At 43.7% G+C, this 25,161-nt stretch overlaps 1 protein-coding gene across 3 annotated transcripts in view; it reads right to left on the bottom strand.

The window, feature by feature from the left end:
- ATXN1 (ataxin 1) overlaps window positions 1-25,161 on the bottom strand; it is a 1,071,340-nt gene that overhangs the window by 67,308 nt on the left and 978,871 nt on the right. The window contains exon 8 of one of the 3 annotated variants that reach the window (XM_069218777.1): window positions 20,444-20,551. The exons of the other annotated variants lie outside the window; for them this stretch is intronic. The gene's annotated coding sequence lies outside the window, so the exon portion shown is untranslated. The remainder of the gene's footprint in view (window positions 1-20,443; window positions 20,552-25,161) is intronic. 3 annotated transcript variants of the gene reach the window in all.

The raw sequence follows: 25,161 nt of genomic DNA, 5'->3' as shown, positions 1-25,161 counted from the left end.
AGGAGGGGTGACTCGCGGGGCTCGGACCAGGTTCTGTTACCCAGAATCCTTTGCAAACCTCAAAAAGTGGCTAAATAAACAAGTTTTCCTCACATTTCGGTGACAGAAAGTTCTGGAATCTGAGAGGAGCCACAAATTTCCTTCCACCCGGCGTTCCCCCAAGTCTCCCGATAAAAATGATACCTCACTTGTGTGGGTAGGCCTAGCGCCCGCGACAGGAAATGCCCCAAAACAGAACGTGGACACATCACATTTTTTCATAGAAAACAGTGCCTACCTGTGGATTTTGGCCTCTAGCTCAGCCGGCACCTGGGGAAACCTAGCAAACCAGCACATTTTTGAAAACTAGAAACCCAGGGGAATCCAAGATGAGGTGACTTGTGGGGCTCGGACCAGGTTCTGTTTCCCAGAATCCTTTGCAAACCTCAAAATGTGGCTAAAATACCACGTTTTCCTCACATTTCGGTGACAGAAAGTTCTGGAATCTGAGAGAAGCCACAAATTTCCTTCCACCCAGCGTTCCCCCAAGTCTCCCGATAAATATGATACCTCACTTGTGTGGTTAGGCCTGGTGCCTGCGACAGGAATAGATCACACAACGGTCAATGTTGGTCCTTAAGTGAGGCAGCTGTTGACCCTGGGGTGATCCATTCCTGACACAGGCACTAGGTGTAGGCACTCAAGTGGGGTAGTGTTTTTATCAGGACAGGTGAGGAGTCACTGGGTGGTAGGAATGTTGTGGATCCCAGCATATTCCTGTAGTTTGTGTGACAGAAATGCGAGAAAAATAGAGTTTTTTTTCAACATTTCAGCTTTGCAGGGTATTCTGGGTAAGAAAACTTTGGGGAATCCACACAAGTCACACCTCTGTGGACTCCCCCGAATGTCTAGTTTCCAGAAATGTTTGGGTTTAGTGTGTTTCTCTATATGGCCGCCGAATCCAGGACCAAAAACACAGGTGCCTGCCTTACAAAACCAGTTTGTTTTGCCATAGACAATTTTGATGTCTCCACAATATGATTTGGGTGGTGGAATTTGGGGCTGAACTAAATTGGTGAGCTCCCAAGAGAGCACTCTCTCTCTGCTTGCCGCCGCATTCACCTGCTCTCTGGGTTGGCCTAACCCACTATTACCCAGTTGCACGAACAGCTTGCGAAGGGACAGCAGGACTGTCCTCATCACCTCCCTCATAATGTACTGGAAGAGGAGTTTTCGAATGGGACTCCTCTGACTGAAAAATCACTCCCAGAGTCTGCGCCATTGTCCTATCCCTCAGATGCTGTCTCAGTATCTGATGTCTCAGTCTCTGATCCTATGTCAGAGCGGTCCTCTATAACCCGAGTGCAGGCAGCAGTCATCCATCAAGATGCCATCTCTGCTATTGGCTAAACTGTTGCTCTAAAACACTAGCCTACGTAGACAGTCACAAAATCGATGGTGTGTGTGAGATACGTGCAACAGTAGAGGCCACCTTACCTGCGCTTCTTCCCTCAATCAGCACGTACTTTCAAGACACTCAAAAAACACCTTGTCACATACCATTCGTCACAGTCTTTAGCACCTCCTGCGCCCAGTCCAACAATCATTATTGGTGCTCCCACTCCCTCCTCCTCGGATTCCCTCATTACCACCCAGCAAAAGTGCCCTTCATCTCTCCATAGACTTTACTAATGTACTCAGCTATTTACATAAAATACAGATGTGCTCTTTGCAGTAGGCATATAAACCTTCTGCGCTTCTTTATGGCACTAAAACTGCCACTAGACAAGTCGGACCCTTTTCCCCCCAGGGAAACCACACACATATTGACAAAAGTGATGTATATATGACAGCCAACCACCTGAAACTCAACTCAAGCAAAACCGAAATAATCCTCTTTGGCCCTCACCAAAAAAACCTGGGACCCCCCATGGTGGCCCACCACGCTAGGCCCTGCACCCACCCCCGCCAACTACGCACGCAACCTCAGCATCATCCTAGACTCCTCCCTCTCTATGACCCAACAAATCAACGCTCTTACCTCCTCATGCTTCAACAAACTCCGTATACTGAAAAACATTCAAATGGATCCCCACAGAGACCAGAAAAACTGTCACTCACGCACTCATCAGCAGCAGGCTTGATTACAGAAACGCCCTCTACGCCGGCACCACTCTAAAACTCAAGTGCAAACTACACGCATCCAGAACTCAGCAGCACGATTCATCCTCGACCTCCACCGACACGAACACATCTCTCCACACCTCAAATCCCTCCACTGGCTCCCCATTGACAAAAGGATCACCTTCAAGATCCTCATCCTCACACACAAATCACTCCACAACACAGGCCCTGCCTACCTCAACGAGAGTCACCTTCCACACCCCCACACGAAACGTCCGTTCAGCTGACCTCTCTCTCGCCTCTGTCCCCCGCATCAAACACACCACCACCGGGGGCAGATCCTTCTCCTACATTGCACCCAAAACATGGAACGCACTCACAACCCACATTCGCAAGACCCAAAACCTACTTCTTTTCAGGAAGGGCCTCAAAACCTGGCTTTTTGAACAGTGAACCTCCTAGCCCCTTTCCCTCCCCCCGTTCCCCCCCCAGAGCCTTGAGACCCTCACAGGTGAGTAGCGCGCTTTATAAATCTCTTTGATACAGATCTACCTATATATATATATATATATATATATATATATATATATATATATATATATATATATATAAATATATATCTACATAGATATATCTATAGATATATCCATGTACCTAGATATATCTATCTACATAGATATATATATATAGATATATACATATATTTTTTTTTAGTTGTTGTAGGGTTTCCTTGGGGGCCAAAATGGCCCCCAGGGAAACCCTACAACATCTAAAAAAAAAATTGCCCCCACAGGGGGTCACCCTACCTTTTTTTTTTTTGATGAAAATTATGTCTAGTGGGGTTTCCTGTGCTGCGATCGGGGGCCAGAAACAGTTTCAGAAGGCCTCGTAAGAAAGGGGAGAGTCTCCCCTCTCTTACGAGGCCTTTTCAAAATGTTTCCTGACCCCCCCGATCGCAGCTGTGCTGCGATCGGGGGAGCCAGGAAACCTGAAAGTGTTTCCTGGCCCCCGATCGCAGCACAGCTGCGACCGGGGGCCAGGAAACACTTTCAGGAAGGCCTCGTAAGAAAGGGGAGTGTCTCCCCTTTCTTACGAGGCCTTCCCGAACGTGTAAAAGGCCGTTTTCCCCATGAAAGCAGGAAGCGGCCGCAAGGCTGCTTCCTGCTTTCATGGGGAAAACACCTTTGCAACGTCAGCGCGCCTCGCGGCGCGCTGACGTCACAAAGGGGCGGGTGGGGGGCGGGGGGAGACACGGTAGCTTCCATGTCTCCCGGGGGGGGGAAAAATAAAATAAAAAATCCTCGGGTGCGATGCACCCGCGGATTTATTAATGCCCTTCCTGGTGTCGGCCACTGGTCGTGACCCGCACCAGGGAGGGTGTGTGGGCGTCGGCCAGTGGCCGACGCCCGCACTTAAGAGGTTAATAACTGCCAATATAGGCATGAGACTCAAGTTAATCCAAAGTGCAATCATACATTATTGTATTATATGCTATGGGCATTTGTGAAGAGCACGATCACCCTGAGGGTATCATGCCACTAAGCAGGTGTATGTGCCTAGCCCTTCCTAGGGAAGGCTGGATAATTGAAAAGCCAAGTCTTTAGCTTCTTGCAGAATTCAAAAAGAGAAGAGGAGGCTCTGATGTTGAGTGGGGAGCCTTTCCATGCTTAAAGAGCAATGTAAATGAATACCAGTCCTTCTGATCTTGTTCTGTGCATGCGTGGGATTTGTGCGAGGATTGGTGTTAGTGCTTCGCTGATTGGTGGGAGTCCTTTGGTGATGGTGTGGTGGGGGCAATGGTCAGATGGTGCCCCCAAGTATATGCATGTCGAAGTTGTATATGGAGGTGATTTGGTCACCAAAGAACTTCTAAATCTTACTGTAATGGTCCTGTGAGGGGGTTAAGTTGGTGGAGGCAGCAGAAGGTGAGGTGACATCTTTGATGATGGCAAAGGTCACTATCGATGCACCTGCAAGAGCTGTGGGCTTCGTATTTCAAGTCTGCAAAGTGATAGCATCTTAGGGTTGATTTAAAGATATCTTTATTTGGGCTGTCTGACCTTGTTCTTCATTTGCACACCAGTTGCTTGCAGTTGCAATTTGTCAGCCTGAATTCCTTTGTGTACCAACCAGATTGTCTTTGGAATCTTGCCACTGGTTTGTGCTTGTAATGCTATCTGATATTTAACCACCGATTCCATCTTGAGCACTGACTCCATTTTGTGCTTAGCTTAGCTTCAAATGCCGTCACATTGGTGGTGCAGGTATTTTTCCACGCACAGCTTGTTTTCTACATTGAATGTGTTTTCGCTCTTCTCATCAGAGAAGGGAACATATTGTGGGGGGATGCGAAGGTGATGAGTGTACTAGGATGTAAATGTTTATAGCAGAGAAAGGTACAGCTCTGTCTTGGGAATGCACACTTGGATCTGGCCAGTTCTTTTGTGTGTTTTCAACACAGACCAAGTACAGCCAGCGCTTGAATTTCACAACTTACTTGAAGGGATAGGGAAGGTTACACAACCTTCCTTATGCGTTTGTTTAAGGTATATACGGTGGGGAAGCTTGGCGCTGATGCAGAAGGAACTCATTGTGAGGGTGGATGCACTGCTCATGGGTCCCATTGGGAAATATTTCTCCTGTCTCAGCTGTCCAGGTTTTTTTTATAGCTTGACATTGGCAAGGACAAGAATGATATTGGATTCGATCCCCATAGTGATGCATTTTTAAATCTTAATTAACTAGCTATATATATATATATATATATATATATATATATATATATATATATATATATATATATATATATATGGAAAATGTCACTTACCCAGTGTACATCTATTCGTGGCATGAGACGCTGCAGATTCACATGCTTTGCACATCCCGCCATCTAGTGTTGGGCTCGGAGCGTTACAAGTTGTTTTTCTTCGAAGAAGTCTTTTCGAGTCACGAGATCGAGGGACTCCTCCCCTTTCGGCTCCATTGCGCATGGGCGTCGACTCCATCTTAGATGGTTTTCCCCACAGAGGGTGAGGTAGGAGTTGTGTATTATAGTAATAGTGCCCATGCAATGGAGTAAATATGTATGTACATAATGTAGTTCAAAGTGATATTTTTACAAATTTACAAATGTTCATGATCAACTTCGAAACGGCTACAGGCTCCCGGGGAGGCGGGTGGGCGCATGTGAATCTGCAGCGTCTCGTGCCACGAACAGATGTACACTGGGTAAGTGACATTTTCCGTTCGATGGCATGTGTAGCTGCAGATACACATGCTTTGCATAGACTAGTAAGCAGTTATCTCCCCAAAAGCGGTGGTTCAGCCTGTAGGAGTTGAAGTTGCTTGAAACAAAGTTCGTAGTACTGCTTGTCCTACTGTGGCTTGTTGTGCTGTTAACACATCCACGCAATAGTGCTTGGTAAACGTATGAGGCGTAGACCATGTGGCTGCCTTACATATCTCAGTCATTGGAATGTTTCCTAGAAAGGCCATAGTAGCACCCTTCTTTCTAGTTGAGTGTGCCTTTGGTGTAGTAGGCAGTTGTCTCTTTGCTTTGAGATAACAGGTTTGAATGCATTTAACTATCCATCTAGCAATGCCTTGTTTGGAAATTGGATTTCCTGAATGAGGTTTTTGGAAAGCAACAAATAATTGTTTTGTTTTCCGAATTTGTTTGGTTCTGTCAATGTAGTACATTAACGCTCTTTTGATGTCTAATGTATGTAGTGCTCTCTCAGCTACAGAATCTGGTTGTGGGAAGAACACTGGTAGTTCCACTGTTTGATTCAAGTGGAATGGTGATATGACTTTTGGTAAAAAATTTAGATTTGTCCGTAGAACTACTTTATGCTTGTGTATTTGAATAAATGGTTCTTGTATGGTAAATGCTTGGATTTCACTTACTCTTCTTAGAGATGTGATGGCAATTAGAAATGCAACTTTCCATGTTAAATATTGCATTTCACATGAGTGCATGGGCTCAAAAGGTGGCCCCATGAGTCGTGTTAAGACAATGTTGAGGTTCCATGAAGAAACTGGTGGTGTTCTTGGTGGTATAATTCTTTTTAGGCCTTCCATAAAGGCTTTTATGACTGGTATCCTAAATAGTGAAGTTGAGTGGGTAATTTGCAGGTAAGCTGAAATTGCGGTAAGATGTATCTTACTGGATGAAAAGGCTAGTTTTTACTTTTGCAAATGTAGCAAGTAGCTTACGATGTCTTTAGCAGATGCGTGTAAGGGTTGAATTTGATTATTATGGCAATAATAAACAAACCTTTTCCACTTATTTGCATAGCAATGTCTAGTGGTTGGTTTTCTAGCTTGTTTTATGACTTCCATACATTCCTGTGTAAGGTCTAAGTGTCCGAACTCTAAGACTTCAGGAGCCAAATTGCTAGATTCACAATGCTGGATTGGGGTGTCTGATCTGTTGATTGTGTTGAGTTAACAGATCTGGTCTGTTTGGTAGTTTGATATAAGGCACTACTGAGAGGTCTAGTAGTGTTGTGTACCAACGTTGTCTTGCCCAAGTTGGTGCTATGAGTATGAGTTTGAGTTTGTTTTGACTCAACTTGTTTACTAGATATGGAAGGAGTGGGAGAGGGGGAAAAGCGTATGCAAATATCCCTGACCAACTCATCCATAACGCATTGCCCAGAGACTGATCTTGTGGGTACCTGGATGCGAAGTTTCGGCATTTTGCGTTTTATTTTGTTGCAAACAGGCCAATTTGTGGTGTTCCCGAATTTTGGAAGTAAGTGTGTAGTATTTGGGGGTGAATCTCCCATTCGTGGATCTGTTGGTGATCCCGAGAGAGATTGTCTGCTAACTGATTCTGAATCCCTGTGCTATTAGGCGAATGTGGTTGTGTATCGCCCAATGCCATATTTTCTGTGTCAGGAGACACAACTGTGTTGAGTGTGTTCCTCCCTGTTTGTTTAGGTAATACATCGTTGTCATGTTGTCTGTTTTGGCAAGAATGTGTTTGTGGCTTATTATTGGTTGAAATGCTTTTAACGCTAAAAATACTGCCAATAGTTCTAAGTGATTTATGTGAAACTGTTTTTGCGAGAGTCCCATTGTCCCTGAATGCTGTGTTGATTGAGGTGTGCTCCCCACCCTATCCTGGAGGCATCTGTAGTTATTATGTATTGAGGCACTGGGTCTTGAAAAGGCCGTCCTTGGTTTAAATTTATATTGTTCCACCACTGAAGCGAGGTGTATGTTTGGCGGTCTATCAACACTAGATCTAGAAGTTGACCCTGTGCCTGTGACCATTGTGATGCTAGGCACTGTTGTAAGGGCCGCACGTGCAATCTTGCGTTTGGGACAATGGCTATGCATGAGGACATCATGCCTAGGAGTTTCATTACTATTTTGACTTGCATTCTTTGGTTTGGATACATGACCTGTATTACATTGTGAAATGCTTGTACTCTTTGTGGACTTGGAGTGGCAATCGCTCTTGCTGTGTCGATTGTTGCCCCTAAGTATTGCTGTGTCTGGCACGGCTGAAGGTGTGACTTTGTGTAGTTGATTGAGAAACCTAGTTTGTGTAGGGTTTCTATGACGTACTTTGTGTGTTGTGAACACCGTTCTAGTGTGTTGGTTTTGATTAACCAATCGTCTAGGTACGGGAACACATGTATTTGCTGCCTTCTGATATGCGCAGCTACTTCTGCCAGGCATTTTGTAAAAACTCTTGGCGCAGTTGTTATTCCGAATGGCAACACCTTGAATTGGTAATGTACCCCTTGGAATACAAATCTTAGGTACTTTCTGTGTGAAGGATGTATTGGTATATGGAAATATGCATCCTTTAGGTCTAGTGTTGTCATGTAGTCTTGCTGTTTGAGCAGTGGGATTACGTCTTGTAATGTCACCATGTGAAAGTGTTCTGATTTGATGTAGGTATTTAATGTTCTGAGATCTAATATAGGTCTCAGTATTTTGTCCCTTTTGGGTATGAGAAAGTACAGAGAGTAAACTCCTGTTCCTTTCTGTTGAATTGGTACTAATTCTATTGCTCCTTTTTGTAGCAATGCCTGGACCTCTAGTCCTAGAAGATCCATGTGTTGTTTTGACCTATTGTGTGTTTTCGGTGGTACGTTTGGAGGGAAACTTAGAAATTCTATGCAATAACCATGCTGGATAATTGCTAGTACCCAAGTGTCTGTTGTTATCTCCTCCCAATGTTTGTAAAAATTGCTTAGTCTCCCCCCCACAGGTGTTATGTGTTGGGGATTTGTGACTTGGAAGTCACTGCTTGTTTTGAGGAGTTTTGGGGCTTTGGAACTTCCCTCTATTCTTTTGGAATTGTCCCCCTCTATATCGTCCCCGAAAACTTCCCCGCTGATATTGACTTTGATAAGTGGGCCTTGTTTGTGAGGTTGTGGGTTCTGTAGCTTGTCCTCGAAACCCCCCTCTAAACTGTGTTTTGCGAAATGTGCCTCTGCTCTGTGGGGAGTAGAGTGTGCCCATGGCTTTGGCTGTATCAGTGTCTTTTTTAAGTTTTTCGATAGCAGTGTCCACCTCCGGCCCAAACAACTGCTGTCCATTAAAAGGCATATTCAGCACGGCTTGTTGTATTTCTGGCTTGAATCCTGATGTACGCAACCATGTGTGTCTCCTTATTGTTACTGCGGTATTTACTGTCCTTGCAGCTGTATCTGCTGCATCCATTGCTGACCGTATCTGATTTTTTGAGATACTTTGTCCTTCCTCCACCACTTGTTGTGCCCTTTTTTGGAACTCTTTGGGTAAGTGTTCTATGAAATGCTGCATTTCGTCCCAATGAGCCCTATCATATCTTGCCAGAAGTGCTTGTGAATTGGCAATGCGCCATTGGTTTGCTGCTTGTGCTGCAACCCTTTTCCCTGCAGCGTCGAATTTGCGACTCTCCTTGTCTGGAGGTGGTGTGTCTCCTGAGGTGTGAGAGTTTGCTCTCTTGCGAGCTGCCCCTACTACCACAGAGTCTGGTGTTAATTGCTGAGTGATATACACAGGGTCTGTAGGCGGTGGCTTGTACTTTTTCTCCACCCTTGGAGTTATGGCCCTGCCCTTCACAGGCTCCTGAAACACCTGTTTGGAGTGTGTTAGCATTCCAGGTAGCATAGGTAAGCTCTGGTATTGGCTATGAGTGGAGGATAGTGTATTAAACAAAAAGTCATCCTCAATCGGTTCTGCATGCAAGGTGATATTATGAAAAGCCGCTGCTCTTAAGACCACCTGCGTGTAGGATGTACTGTCCTCAGGTGGCGACGGTCTCGCTGGGTAACAGTCTGGGCTGTTATCCGATACTGGCGCATCATAAAGGTCCCATGCGTCGGGATCATCCTGACTCATTGCAGTATGAGTTGGGGGATTGCATCAGTGGTGGAGTGATTACCGGTGATGTGTGCATTGATGGTGGTGGAGATGGTGGCGGTGTTGTTTGTCTTGCCACCTTTGCCTGTGGCTGCTTGTCCTTTTCTTGAAAGGCAAGTCTTCTTTTCATTTTAATTGGGGGAAGAGTGCTTATCTTCCCTGTGTCCTTTTGAATGTGGAGCCTCCTTTGAGTGTAGTCTGGCTCCATTGATTCTAGTTCTTGTCCGAACTTATGTCCTTGCATTTGGGAGGACAATCCCTGTTCCTCTGTGTAGGAACCTGATTTCGGTTCCGAGGCTGGATGTTTCGGAATGGAAACCTTTTCGGTAGCCTTTTTCGGCTTCAACAACACTTTCTTTATTTTCGGCGTCGTGGTCTCTCGGTGCCGACCCATTTCGGTGCCGCTGTCTCGGTGCCGAACTTGCTCGGACCCGCTGTCTCGGGCTCGAGATTGCTGTGTGCCGGTATCTCGACCGGAGTCGGATGACTTCGACACAAGCGTGCCCTTTTTCGGTGCCGATGATCGTCACCTATTTTTCGGGTTAAGCCATGGCATGTTGGCGGTGGCGTCCCCTGGGCTTTTGTGGTTTTCTCGTGAGTTTTATGTTTCGACGTCTTACTCACGGTTTTAGGCGTTTCTTCGGGATCGAGCTCGTCCGAGTCCGACTCCTGGATGGAGAAGGTTTCTTCTTCCTCCTCCAAATGCCTTTGTCCTATCGGCGCCGACGCCATTTGCAGTCTTCTCGCTCTTCGGTCTCTTAATGTCTTCCTCGAACAAAACACTCAACAGGCTTCACAAGTATCTTCTCTGTGTTTTGGAGACAAACACAAGTTACAGACCAGGTGCTGATCTGTATACGGATACTTGTTGTGACATTTTGGGCAGAAGCGGAATGGGGTCCGTTCCATCAGCCTTGAAGAGACACGTGGCCGGGCCGACCAGGCCCCGATGGGGGATTGAAAAAACCCCACCGGGCCACCGGAGCTCTTCAAAAGTCGGTGTCGATCTGTAGTAACTAACCCGATACCGAACGCAAACAATACCGTCAATTTTTTCGAGATTCTAACTAACTTTCCGAACTGAAACACGGAGCGAAAAGGAACACGTCCGAACCCGATGGCGGAAAAAAAACAATCTAAGATGGAGTCGACGCCCATGCGCAATGGAGCCGAAAGGGGAGGAGTCCCTCGATCTCGTGACTCAAAAAGACTTCTTCGAAGAAAAACAACTTGTAACACTCCGAGCCCAACACTAGATGGCGGGATGTGCAAAGCATGTGTATCTGCAGCTACACATGCCATTGAACATATATATATATATATATATATTCACTGCATACATATTATTGCTGTATTGCTCTTTTTCTGCTTATTATTATTCAACTGCTCTGATTATTTTAGTATCTGCACGTTTTACTGCATTCAAGTTAAACGCACACGTTACTATTTTTGTATGCCCTCGTTTGAGACCTGGGAGTGCCTTAACAAATTCATTACTCAGACTGAGAGTGCTGCTTTCTTTGCATTCTTTAACCTCATTCCATCTTAGTTTAAAGCTAAGCAGAACAGTGCTTGAGGGGAGCCATGGTGTTGGTGCATGAGGTGATTCAACTGTTGAGGTTCTTGATGGTTTTCTGCAAGTTGCTGGTGTGCTCAGGCCGGTGCTCAGAGACGGCAGAAACCCACTCTTATTCTGCAATGTTTTCCAGCTCTTTTGGGCAGTTCCGGTGGTGCTAAATCTGTGATGGGATGGGTATGCTGAAACTGACAAGGATATTGTGTGTCCAGGTCATAGTTGCTGGCTTGTTAACTGTAATGTTGCTGATTAAGTGTGTAGAAGCAATAAAGACAATGACATGAGAACACATACATAAAATAATTAAGGAATGTCACAATTTAGACTTAAAAGGATCACAAACATTGATTGCACATACTTTTGACGAAAACCATTGTTGATAAATGTTTATTTTAGACTTGCTTTCATCGGGTTGATGAAAAAACCTGCTGAAAGCCAATGCTCAGGTGTGATCTCAGTTCTGTGCATTTTAGTGGCCCAACTGAACCCCATGTTCTTTTCTTTTCAAGACACTTACCTGCCTTCCATGATCTTTGTGACACTCTTTTCCCCAATTTACTCCTGTTTTTCTTACAAACCCTACTCCTTTTCCAGATTTACTCCCTTTTTACAACCACCTTACCCTCACTGCTTTTACTTCCTTGTTTCAAACCCATTACTACCCTTCTTGCTTTCCTCTCAATCATTTTACAAACTCCTTACTCTCACTTTACTCCTTTTTCAAACCTTGAATTCCCCTTCCAGTTTTAGTCCCTTTTTTACAAACCTACCTACTCCCACTTCTGTTTAATCCATTAATTTCAAGCACCTTACTTCCCTTCCTGGTTTAATTCCTTTTTTTATAAACCTTTTACTCACACTCATGCTTTACTCCCTTTTTCAAACCCGGAGGTCCCCTGACAGCTTTAATTCAATTTTCCCTAAAGTCCCTGTGCTCCTTCCTGCAATACTCCCATTATTTTACCCCACTCCCACGTTACTTTCTTTCTTCCAACTCCTTACTGCCCCCTCCTGCTTTTCTCCTATTTAAAAAAAAAAAAACTTTACTCTTGCATTACTTCTTTTTTCAAATCCCTTGCTTCCATTTACTTACACATGCCTTAGTACCACTGTACTCCATTTTTCAAATCTCTTAATTCCCCTCCAGCTTTACTTTCGTTATTTAAAACCCCTGTATTCCGGCTCTTGATTTACTGTCTTTTTAGATAACATTACTTCTTTACATTTTCTGGCTTTTTCTTTGCAAATCTCTTACTCCCATTCCTACTTTACTTCATATTTTTCAAACCTCTTATTTTCTTTCTGTCGCCAAATTGTTTGAAGACCCCATATTCTTCCTCTCACCTTATTCCCTTCATTCAAACCCCTTACTCCCTCTTTCACCTTACTCCCGATTTTACAGACCACTAACTCTTGTTCTCGTTTTACTCTATTTTTTCAAACCCTTTATTTACTTCCACATTTCCTCCCTTTTTTATAGACTCCTTATTCCCTTCCTATTTTAATTCCTTTTTTCAAGCCACTTATTCCTTCCTCCACTTTACTAATATTTCATTCAAGCTCCTTACTACTTCACCTTCCCCATCCACACCTCACCCCATCCTGTATACCCTTCCCCCTTTCCTGTCTTACCTCTTTATGATGCTGTTCTTTAGACTAAACACTTGCCTTTTCCACAAAACATATTTTTGTGCAAAGGTATGTCTTAATTTCAACTTTTCTCTATCTGAAGTTTCGACACCCTATTGTTTGTCAGGTGAACTGACTTTCTTCATTTTAGAAATTTGTCATAATGACAAACTACCCAAATATCACCATTCAGCCACATGCTTGGAATGCCCTTTTACCAAGTCTAGGGTACCAATGTGCCTAAACAATCGAACTATACCTTAAAGTCCTTGAGGAAAATTTCTGTATATAAAAAAAACGCTGTAAGGAACCACCACACACACCTATTGGTGTTAAAATGCAGAATGAAGTTTTCTGTGTGATTATTAGTAAAAAAAAAAGTATTTCTTAATCTAAGATATACTCAGCAGAAAGTGTTTCATTCTGTGAAGATACTTTTTTTTTTTACTGAAATATATTATATAAAATAAATGAATTAATGGAAAAAAGAAAACTGAGAAACCACATTGGAGGAAACCAAATCATGGAAAACCAATTTAAAGGAAAGACTACTTTAAGGAAATACAAATAAAATAAAGATAATGTTAAGGAAACATCAAAATAGCACCCTTGATTAAATATTAGGGTTAGAGAGGGTTTTATTTGGGTTTGGTCATAAGTGACTTAGAAGCAACCAGGGTTTTCAGGGGTTCAGGGATGGGTGGAGTTTAACAGTGGTGAGGGTTTATTTTGGGGGAACAGACATGAGTGGAGTTTAGTGTGGTTAAAGGCTTTTAGGGTTCAAGGATAAGCCGGGTTTTCGGTGTTGAGGGGGTTTTACGATTAAGGGATGGATGGTGTGTAAGGGTGTTGAGGTTTTTAGGTTTTACAGATGGGTGGCGATTGGGACAGGTGAGTTTTATTAAGGTTCCGCGATGGGTAGAGTTTAGGGGTATGGAAGGGGTTTTAGTGCTCAGGAATGGGTAGAGTGTAGGGGGATGTGGGGTTATAATGGTTCAGGGAGAGGTGGAGTTTATATGTAGAAAGCATTTTTAGGGTTATGGGATGCTGGGGTTTAGAGGTGTTGAGGGATTTTAGGGGTCATGAATGGGTGTTTTCATGTGTGGTGTGAGTTTTTAAGATTCAGGGATGATTGGAATTTAGAGGTGGGCAGAATTTTAAGGGAGCAGGTGGGATTTAAGAATAGAAAGGGGTTTAGGTTTCAGAAATGGGTTGAGTTTAGCAGTTGTAGCTGAGAGTTTAGGAGTAGAAAAGGCTTTAAGGGTGCAGGGATGGTGGAGGTTAGGGGTCCGATATGGGTGTAGTTTATGCAGAGTGGGGGATATCTAGGAAGCAAAGATTGATGGTGTTTAGGGGTGGTAAGAGATCAGCCAATTAAAAGCAACCAAAGTACTTGCTTGACAATGTAAAATATATAAATCTGAAATAATGTCCCAACGGTTCTAAAACATGAGAAAATACTTCACTTTATGAGGCTGATACATTTTGAGATATGTGAAAAGCTGTGCTCTTCTAATTAACTCTAAGCATCTTATACCTTTTTTGTACTAGTCTCAGTTTATATCTTATACGTTTAAAAAAGAATGCAATGTGCATTATTATTGAGAGTTAAAAATAATGTTCTTTTTTATTTATAGTGAAACTGGTTGCCTGTAATTGCTGTTTACTACAATGATACACAGTTACGCTACTGAAAACGTAGGTGACGTGTCAGTTTTTTTTTACTTAATACTTTTTGTTTATTTATGTATTGATTACAGATCTAAAATACTATAAAACTGTCTCACCCAAAAAACGCTCTATTCATACAATGGAACCGAGTACCCACCATCACACAGCACATGCTACTTTAGACACAAAATTCAAAGCCACAGCACCTAGTAAATGGTGTACTGAAAACGTATTGACAATTTCCATATACAACCACTTTTCCACAAAGTGATTGTGCAGAGAAGCCTGTATTTTTGCCGCTGCACATTTCATAACCAAAAAGATTTAGAACAGAGTACAGGCAGGGCTGCAAACCCACAATTTGAAGGCTATGGAGTATGTCATGTGGACCAAAAAGTACATATTACTTCAATTAAATAAGAAGTGTGATGCTGGGGAGACAGGCGGAGCCCCACTTGTGGGCCACTGTCATATCAGCTGTCCCGTTTCTGCCGCAGGCTGCTTTTCGGGTTGCGACGTGTTTTTTGGGGCCACAACTTTCCCTTTGGGCTCTGTTTCTGGATGTGCCCGCACCGCTTTTTGCCCTCCTAGTTTTACTTCGTTGGCCGTATCTTCTCCTTCCCAGGAGTCTGTGTTTCCTTCCCTGCATGCGTTTCTCCCTACTTTTTATACTCTGGCTATTTTCCCATTCAGTTTAATGTGGCTTTTTCCCAATCCAAGATGGTGTCTTCAATACCTCCTGCATGTCACTTGCTGTTTGTTAGTAAATAAGCACAGTTGGTCTTCTGTTCCTTGCACTGCAAACACTTCTGTCCTGGTTGTGGTCCTCGCTCCTGTATCCTGTGATTTTGGACTTCACCTGTTTTTCTCAGTCTGCAGTTTTTGTTCCAGACTTTTTTTGTACCTCTCTTTTTTCTTTACCATCTTTTTCAGGAGTTCCTTGATCTGAGGTTTTTCCCAAGTTTTTTTTTTTCCTCTGGGACTCCTTCTGGAGGTTACGGCCTGCTTGGTGTTATATTATCAGCAGCACCGTGGCTACTGGAAAGGTTCGGCCCTACCTTGGTCAATCCAGAACAAGCAAGAAACCAGGTGGTGCCCAGAGACTGGTAGATAACAGCGTTAAGAAGCGTTCAAGTCGTGACAATAAAAGCCCAATTTTACACTTGCGAAAGCTGATGGAAAAAAAACCACAATAACTTAAGCAAAGAACACAAATATGGATATATATAATATATTAAAATATATTACAGGTCCTGTGGCTCATATAATGACATCAGCCGCAGAGTGTACTGCAGATAATTCACAATATATTTCTCATGAAGATCCTGTAGGAATAGGATTGCAAAGAATCTATCATTGATTCTGAAGAAGATTTAACTACAGTGGGGAGACGGGCAGCACTAATGTGGCCACTATACATGACTAAGAGACGAATGTCACCCATTCCCCTTATAAGAACTAGTAATTAACACTATGGAAGCAATTACTGCTAGCCTGAAGAACAAGTTACTTACATTCAGTAACGCTTTTTCTGGTGGATACACTAGCTACCTGGAGCAGAGCGAGCCGAACAAGAAGCCTGGACTACCAAGCTCTCCGGAGCTGGATGTTGTGACAAAAATCCTGGATCACCCAGAGCAACCCTGTACCTTCTTTCAACAGTTCTGGACACAGCTGGTGCTGTAACAGACTTTCTCCAGCTCTCCAAGATAGGCTCAGTAAGAGCATCATTGAATGGGAGCAAGTGCTCCACTGAAGTAGAAGAAGGATGTAATACTTCAGTCAAAATGTTAGTTTTAACTTCAGCAGCTGGCAATGGAAGGTCCAAAACTTCTGCAGCCTTCCTGATTACAGAGTGGAAGGAAGCCCCCTCTTCAGTAAACCCCCCTGGAAATTAAAGATCCCACTCAGAGGAAGTGTCCAGCCCACTAGCTGAGTCTAGGCCCTGAAATTCTCCCAAGGGCTCAGCAATCTCTCCTTCCTCCATCAATTGTCTCTGGTACTCTTGCTCTTCCAAGAGCATCAACGCTCTCCTCCGCGACCTCAACCTGGCCTCCAATCTAGGTGTCAACATGGAGTTTGTCGACGTCGACTACATCGGGTTCAAAAGCGATGGGTGCGGACCGGGAGAAGAAGGAGATGCACTCTGTACCGACCGGGATCCATCCGGGCCCGGAGCTGACTCCATTTGCGCCACTGGCATATGAGGCGTTGCCATCTGCGTCGTCTGTCCAATCGGTGATGTCATCGGTGCCAGAGGCTTATGGGGCGATGTCATCGGCACCGGAGGCTTAAGAGGCAATGTCATCGGTGCCAAACTGACATCCTCAGCCTGATAAAAAGGCACAAACGGCGCCGACTTGTATGGAGCCGGAGAGCCCAAGGAGAATGGCAAAGGACCTATAGGACCAGTCGGTGCCCCAGCAGGGGCTATAGCCTTATTAAAGATAGCGAACATGGCATTCAGAAATGCTGCCGGATCCACTCCCGGAGTCAGGAAAGCAGAAAACCTTGGATCTTCATGAGAGGACTGGGCCGGATCTGGAACCTGTGGCACCGACTCTTGAGCCCCAGGTGAAAGCTGAGGATCCACTGGAGACTCAACCACCTCAATGAGCGATGGCGCCAATGGAGTCTGAGGACTTTGAGGCTGGGGAGTTACAGTGGGACTAACCTCCCAAGTCGTACGACGCCCTCTGGATGGAGACCGAGACCGGAATCGAGACCGACCTCTAGAAGAACGACGCTGAGAGTCGTGTCGGCGCCTCTTCTTATGAGACTTATGGGATTACGATTCTCTAGTCTTAGACCTCCGATGTCTTCTGTGTTCCTTCTTTGCCTTAGCTAAAAAGAGTTTAGCCTCTCTTTCCTTCATGGAAATCATGCACGCACTCCCCCACATCATGGTTCGGACTGAGACACCATAAGCAGTCGTCATGAGGGTCTGTGACAGACATACGACCCCCGCACTCAGGACAAGGTTTAAATCCTGACTTTTTAGGGGGAGACATTGTAACAGAGTACAATAAGACACCTTCGAAACTGTAACATCTTGAGAGCTAAGAGAAAACCGTTAGCGTCGAAGGCATGGAAAAAAGGGAACTGACGTCAGTACGCCGGCGAGGACCTCGTATTGCCACGGTGACGTCAGACGGAGTCGGGAGCGGAGCCGTGCAATTGTGACATCGACGTGGAGAGCTGGGAAGAAAATCTTCCGTTGAATGCTGGCACATTTGGAGAATTCATAAGGTGAGGAATCCACAGGTAGTTGTATCCATCAGAACAGTACATGCTTCGTTGTTTCTACCTCCTATCACAAACATAATTAACAGCTCAATCACAAAGATGATCACAGACGATTACTTGAAGCAATCTCAAATGTATTCATTACTTAAAAGACAAAAGCTTGATCCACAGGAACCAGAACAAGCATTGGCAAAGCCAATAGGTGTCGCCTATGCTCACTTAGGAGCTAAGGATTTGTCAGAGCCACTGGAACTATGTGGCAGAAGAGGCCAAATTACGCAGCAGGGTTGGGTAAAATATGCAGCAAGAAAAGGCAAATGATGTGGTATAATGTGGTACAATTTGTAATAGTATTACTTCATTCTCTCATAATTTTTAAACTTGGTAGAACTCTTTGAGCATTGAATGCACTTCATTAGTACCAGTATAACACCTAAATGTTGCAATAACCGCAGAAAGATGACCAGTCAACACGTGTCACTGCATTTTTAATAGGAAAGATGCTGGAACAATGGCAAGAAATAAGCAACAATAGGTTCATATCGGGACACGAAAGGAGCAACAAGTCACAGGAGGAGAACACTGGATGGGGTCGAATGAGACATGCAGAGTGCAAAATGAGAGATCACAAGAGTGTAACATAAGTGGTGAAGAGGGCAGCAAAAGGACAGAGCACACCCATAATTTGACACAAACAGGCAAAAGGGTAAAGAATGCTGCGCACTGTGTAGGTACAGGTCAGTTCAGGACCAAGGTGACTAGTACTAAGGGGCAGAATGAACACAGGAAGAAGGAACTGAGTGGAAGATTCACCCTCCGTGAAGCGCAACGGAAACATGAAACACTTATAGTCCCCCATGTGGTTTATGGGAGATACTGCACATGCCCAAATCAAGAACCGTTTTATGACCATATGACAAAGAACTGATTTGCTACTATGAAGTTAATAAGCAGCAATTACTCTTTAGTAAGGTAACTGGAAGTGACAACGATTTATACAGCAGTTCATTTGGTCCATCCTATATCATCATCACAGGCTACCCACCAGCACCTGCCAAGGCGTTTCATAATTTAAAGGGCAATAAAGATGAACGACTATGGTTCTAGTACTTTTGCAACAGGACTGTGTGGTCTCAACAGGGACATCCACAAGAAAGTGTTAATGAGAGCATGATTGTCCAGCACTCTAGCTCATCCCTCTCAAAGTACCTTTTCAGGCACATGTCTTTTAATAGTGCACAAAGGTTCACCTCAACTAAAAAGGTTAACGCTCTAGCCGAATACGCACAGGTGATGACCTTGGAAAATTGGATGAAACAAGCGTATGGGCGTACCTGAACTATGTGTGCCATTTAGTTTTATCAGGACCCGATTATTCTATCCTACTCTTCAGTAAATGCACCATACATACAGTAAGAAAGATGGTGTGATGGAATACTTGCAGATCTGCTCAACAAAACCCTACACCGTGTAGAACTGAGATTGCTTTAAAAGTTCAGCTCAGTGATTTCGCTGTTAACAGGATACAAGTTCCAACAGGCATACCATCCAACAAGTTACTTCAACTTTTAAAAAAGTGTGTTAAATGTTTAATCCGCTCATAATATAAGTTTTCAGCGAAAAAAAATAGCAAGTCAGGATAAAGTAAAATACACCCAGTGTTAAAACCTGCGTGGGTCGGAAATGCTTCACTCATGTGCAGAAGTGAACAGTTGATCACAGTGGGCAGGGGCAGCTCTCTTCCGATGTTCTGCTCGAGCTTAGCAGAAAAATACACACAGTCTCCAGTCGGGGGTTCACCACTAGCAAAACAGGTTTTAACAAGACACATATCTCTGCATCAATCTAAAACTCGACCACAAGTGCCTCAAGGTGTCTCCTCAGTATTTGCTGTCCTGATGATGACCCTGCTCTGGTTAATCTGCTATCGGGGTTGAAACATGACAGAGCTTGTAAATGCGGTTTTTAATTTATTTAATGTGGATGTGGATAGTCAATGTAGAGATATCCCATAAGAACATCATATTATCCCTTTCGGTCACATGTTTATGTTGTGTAACTATCACCAGTGCACCTTTTTCACTTTGGCCTGCGCCATCACTATACAAGCACCGATGATATTTTGATGTTATGATATTCTGATATTCTGAAATTGATTTTTGGAAGTAAGAATAAAACAGCATTTAATTTCTGAAGAATTTTCTTTTGGAATGAGTTATCTAATAAAATAGTGGTCTTGGAAGTAGAGGGCTAGACTTCCCACTTGGGGACCATTTGCGCCTGATATTCGAGCTTAGAAGAAAGGCACACATGCTCTTCAATTGGGGGATCACCAATAGCAAAACAGGATTTAACAAGCCACGAATCTTCGCATTAAGCTAAAACTGAACCACAAGTGAAAGAGACGCCTGTCCGCATCCGCCTTCGATGAGTTTATATAATACTAACAATGATGGAGAACAAAAAACGACGCCTGCTTCTTCTACAGCACACACTGAACACAACAGCAAATGCCTGCAAAACCTCATGTAACATCGAGGATAAATTATGCTCCCACCACTGCAAAAACAGCCAGGCTCAAAGGCACTCTTATCTGACTGCCCGCTTAACAAGCAGCGAGGGTTGAAAGGCTACCACTCACTGAACTTCCAAGATCCTGCGTTTCTGAGGTATATCCCGATAGTGGAAAATACAAAGTCAGTGGCATGATGCAATCCACCCTCACCACAGCGCATGGTCGCAGGTTAGATATGTCTTTTGGGAGTACATGGCAGTAGTGGGGTGGCTGCTGTGCACCGGTATGAGGCGCTAGTGTTTCCCCAAGACCCTAACCCACTCTCGGTCTCTCACCTTATTTCCTGCCATTTAAACTCGGCGCCCTGCCAATGACAACATAATTCTGTGCCTCTCTCTCTCCATTATAATGGTTTCCGTGTCAGCTTCATCAGTCTGCAACCACTGTGAACATAAAAGAAAGACTACCTAAGATAATAATGCAGTTGCTAGTGGCAGCAGGACTAAGCATGAGCATCCTTCAGACGCACCACTCTATACTGCCTACAATACAGCAATTATGCATCATCTTACAGCTCAGTTTACCCAAAATAAAACGTACTCTCTGCCATAAAAAAGGGCTGCTTTATTGTGGCCTAAGTATCTGTGTCTGGTACATATCAAAGCGGCTTGGTTGTGGAATAATTCACTCCACCAGGTTCGAGTCTCGGCATCAGCTCAATTTCTGTGATTCTGGGCAAATCATGTAATCTCCCCATGCCTACCAAGAAAATAATACATTCTTGTGTAATGCAACTGGTATTCATGTAAAGTGCTCCAGTACCTTCGGGTTGAGTTCGCACTATATAAAAACTGCAAAAAAAAAAAAAAAAGACTGGACTGTAGAAATATGCACTAAGTTCATGTTCAAAAGTAAATAAAAAAGAGCATCTGCTCACCAGTGAAAGGACACTCAGCACCGGAAGCAGTACTTTGTCTAATTGCCACCACACGGATGAAGGATCAGAAAAGCTGGAGGAAGCTGGAGGCCAGGAGGAGCGGCTGACTAATAGGAAGCAAGTGAACAGGACCCACGTGGGAGCCAGCCTATGGTAAGTAAAGAAGTGCTGATAAGCAAATGAGGTCCAAGCAGGAGCCAGCCAAAGATAAGTAGAGAGATGTGGGAGTCATGTGGGATCAGCCAATAGCGAGTAGAGCTAAGAAATGGGTGGGTTTTGAGCCCCTTTTAAGATTTTTTTTCTTTTAACCATAGATTTCCTTAGCAGAGCAAGCGCTGTGTAGGCGAAACCTAAAAATATAGCTCCACTTCCATATCACCCTATTGGCCAAGACACTTCAAAAGGTGGTCACTTTTAGGAATTATTTGTGACTTTATACTTATTTCCTATGTCCACAACACCCAAATACTCATTACAGCCTTGGGAGATCTGGGTAAGGAAAACGACTCCGAACAAAAACTTCTTAGCCACAAAATAACATGGGAGGCATAACAAACTTGAATTAGACGGAGAGGAAATGTAGCTCATTCTGACAGCCACCCTCAATATCTCATATTGTGAGAATTTGTCATTCGCCTAACACAGAACAAAGCCCTCCACCAGTACAAATGTTGTAGATCTGTTTGAAGTGACCCTAGTTTAGACTATCAATGGAGAAGATCAAGATCCACAAAGGTCCAACCTTTTTCTAGTGGGAGAAGAAAAGACAGGCAATTGTGTGAGAAATTCTTAGTTATGCCTAAACTGTTACATCATGTTTTTTAGGCTATACCAAAACAGATAACACTGATTCAAATTAAACACATGCAAAACACAGCCATTAATTTCACATCACCATATCAGATTTCATATTGTCCTAAGTCCTTGGTCTAGTGGCCTTCATCACCACAAATACAATTCAATGGTATGTCTGACAAAGGCCTGTAAAACCTGCATTTCATGTCTAATTAATGGCTAAACATGGTACAAAGACAACAGAAGGAATCTCACCGCAGTGTGCTATGTTGTAAAATGACTTACTATCAGAAATTAGAGGCGAAATAGCCAATTCCGAAATTCCGCAAGAAGCTTGAAATACTCCTTTTCTGGTATTTAAGGACTTGCACCTTTTCCACCAGTTGAAATTCAACAAGGAGTTGTTAGCACCAAAGTCCAAGCACTCTACAATTTTTTTAAGTAAACTAAACTACACACCCAACTTCTCGAATAGGGAACATTTGATATTTGAGTGATTGTGGTGTTATGAAGCAATATTAACCGATAAATTCACTGATACTGTGTTCCATCTGACTGTTAAGAAGATAGAATTCAGCAACTGATATAGCATATTGTGATTGACAATCAGGTTAGACAACACATGATAAGTATGCAAAACAGTTCATGAAAGCTTTTCAAAAGTTTGCACTACTTTCATGATCAATACTCTCAAATTGCTGTTTTTTCAGGCTGTTTCACAGAATGAGCCAAGAAAGGAATTCAGTCTCTTAGTGTATGTGAGTCTTACTTGTGAATGAAAAAAGGATAATTCAGATTAAAACAATCCAAGAGTAGAGTGTACGTCCTGAAAAAGAATGGGGTATTAACAAATTTAGGCAGTATGTAGGTAGCATCATGGCGCGTGACATCACAGCACATGGCATCACACATGGCATCACAGGAAGTGGCATCACAACCTATGACATCACAAGAAGTGACATCAGATCTTAGGAACTCACATGAGGCAGGTTTATCATGAGTACGTTTAAGGCAAATTACGAGATTTAACACATGAGATTTTGCATGGGATTGTGCCAAAAGAGTGACAACCCCAACACAATTTTTTCCCCTTAACTTTTTATTGACAGTTTGAACTCACCCACAATCTGCGAAATTGACACAATCATATATTTCACATTATCTCCTAGCATCTCTCCTCAGCCCCTCAACTCAGCCTGTATCCCTTTACTCATTGTGGGCTTTTGTCGTATTGTCTCTTGGACCTGCCACATTGTTCCCACTCCAGTCAAAATTCCCAAATTATCTGTCATCTGTAGGTATTTCATCCATTCTAGATTTTCTCCCACTTCTGGGGGCATCCTCTACCCTCATAGACCACCTGTTTCACCCATTGTCCACCAATTCATAACTCGTTCCCATGCCCCTAGATCTGGGGCCTACCGAGATCCCCATGCATTTGCATTATTTATTTTTGCCACTGCCACCCACCTTCATCAATATACTTTGTGCCCTACTGGCATCAGTCTCACCCCATATGTTCAGAACACATTGTTTCACGGGTATATATGCATTGACCCCGGCTGCACTCAGGCATTTTACTACAGCTGCTCAGTATTCCTGCAGCACTGGGAAATCCCAGAGGATGTGAAAGAAGATACCTACCAGTCCACAGTGAAGCACATCTGGCCCATCTTTACCATTGTTGTTTGGACATAATAGGAGCAATGAAGGATCTGTATCTGGATTAATCTGAATCCTGAGCATATAGCCATCTCTCTTGGGGTTGCCTGGGCCTTCTCCCACTCTTCATCTTTCAAGCCTCCCAGCTCACACTCCAATTTCTCACTTCGCCATTTCGAGACATCTGGAGCATGAATGAGTAGCTTCTTGTAAGTCAGTGATGTGGTCTTCCTTATTCATCTAATAGTCTATCTTCTAGTGGCAAGGATTCTGGAAGGTCTGCCCCCCTTTGGGTGTATTGCTCTCAGCGTGTGGCGGATTTGCATATATATGTAAATTTCAGAGAGTGCTAGATGGTATTCCCACTGTAGGTAGGGCGAGAGGGTGACATCGCCCTGAGCCCACACATCACCCACATGGAAGATCCCACTCCAATGCAAAATGTGGGCCTCAACTTATACATTTTTAAAATCTGCCACAAAGAAATTGGCAACAAGGAGAAACTTTGCAGTAAACCTGCTCTGTTCACCCGGTTGTAAAGGCTGCATTTTAAAAATATCTTATAAGGGGTTAAGGCATCTGCTGTGGAGATCTTTGTGTGTCCAATTAATCTTGGGGAGTAATAATGGTAAGATAACTCTGAAGTTTAAAACATTTGCTGGAGAAATCTGTGTTTTATCTAGTCCCAGTTTTGAATCAAAGTAGCATAAAGGGTTAATGTATCTCCTGCTAAGCACATCATATAACAGACAGATGATAGAAGTTTATTTTAGGCAGATAGGTAAGTGGGTTACTGCTTTTAACACACAGATCCTTTTGTTACTTGCAGTTTAAAAATTGTAATCCTTCTAATATAGCACAGTGAGTTTCAATGGAAATGTGACCCCCACATCTTGCAACCCTCACTATCTTTCGGAAAACATCCTGTACATTGATTTACACACATATGATATATTGTCAATGTGTAATGTGTACGTGTGATGTAAGGCGCTCTCATACCATGCATGGAGATGACTAGCACTACGAAAGAAATAAAACAAAATAGTGGGTTTTAAATTGCTATTTGTGTAATTACTGGGACAGACCAACACATCTGACATTCTTACAGTGCGTGCATATCTCTTGTATGCAGGGGCTGAACAAAGTCGAAACAAAGTACTTACTTGTGAAGCAATAAGCTTTGGGCCTCTACCTCCATTGCATTTGTTCAGGTGTGAGGCTCCGGGTAGCCCCCAGTTAAGATACTGGAACAAAAGGAGGTCTGATGGCCCCTTAACCTCGACCTTTGCATGGGCCCTGGAATTTAAAATAACACACCCGCCTGCTGCCTGCATGTTGCTGCTCTGAACCAAAGCAGGCAAAGTGCAGGCACTACCAAATGTTTTCCTATGTCTGAAGTTTACACAGGGACGAGTTCAACATTTTTCAGCTATGCTTAACTTCTCGCCAGGAGGACGGCGCCCACTCTGTGAAAATTGTGGGTGGATATTGTCTGCCCTTGTGCAACCCCAAATCGTGCCTATGAACATCATTTATGGGTCACCACGGGTCGCAGGTGCGACCCTGGCTTGCCCCTTGCGACCCCTGCCACTGTCTTTGCGACTCCTGGCTTCAAAGTCGGCAAAATCAGTGCCCAGAGCAGAATGGCAGTGCGTCCTT

Source organism: Pleurodeles waltl, chromosome 2_1, assembly GCF_031143425.1.
Source record: "Pleurodeles waltl isolate 20211129_DDA chromosome 2_1, aPleWal1.hap1.20221129, whole genome shotgun sequence".
Taxonomy (NCBI): domain Eukaryota; kingdom Metazoa; phylum Chordata; class Amphibia; order Caudata; family Salamandridae; genus Pleurodeles; species Pleurodeles waltl.
This window is presented reverse-complemented; position numbering and strand designations above follow the sequence as displayed.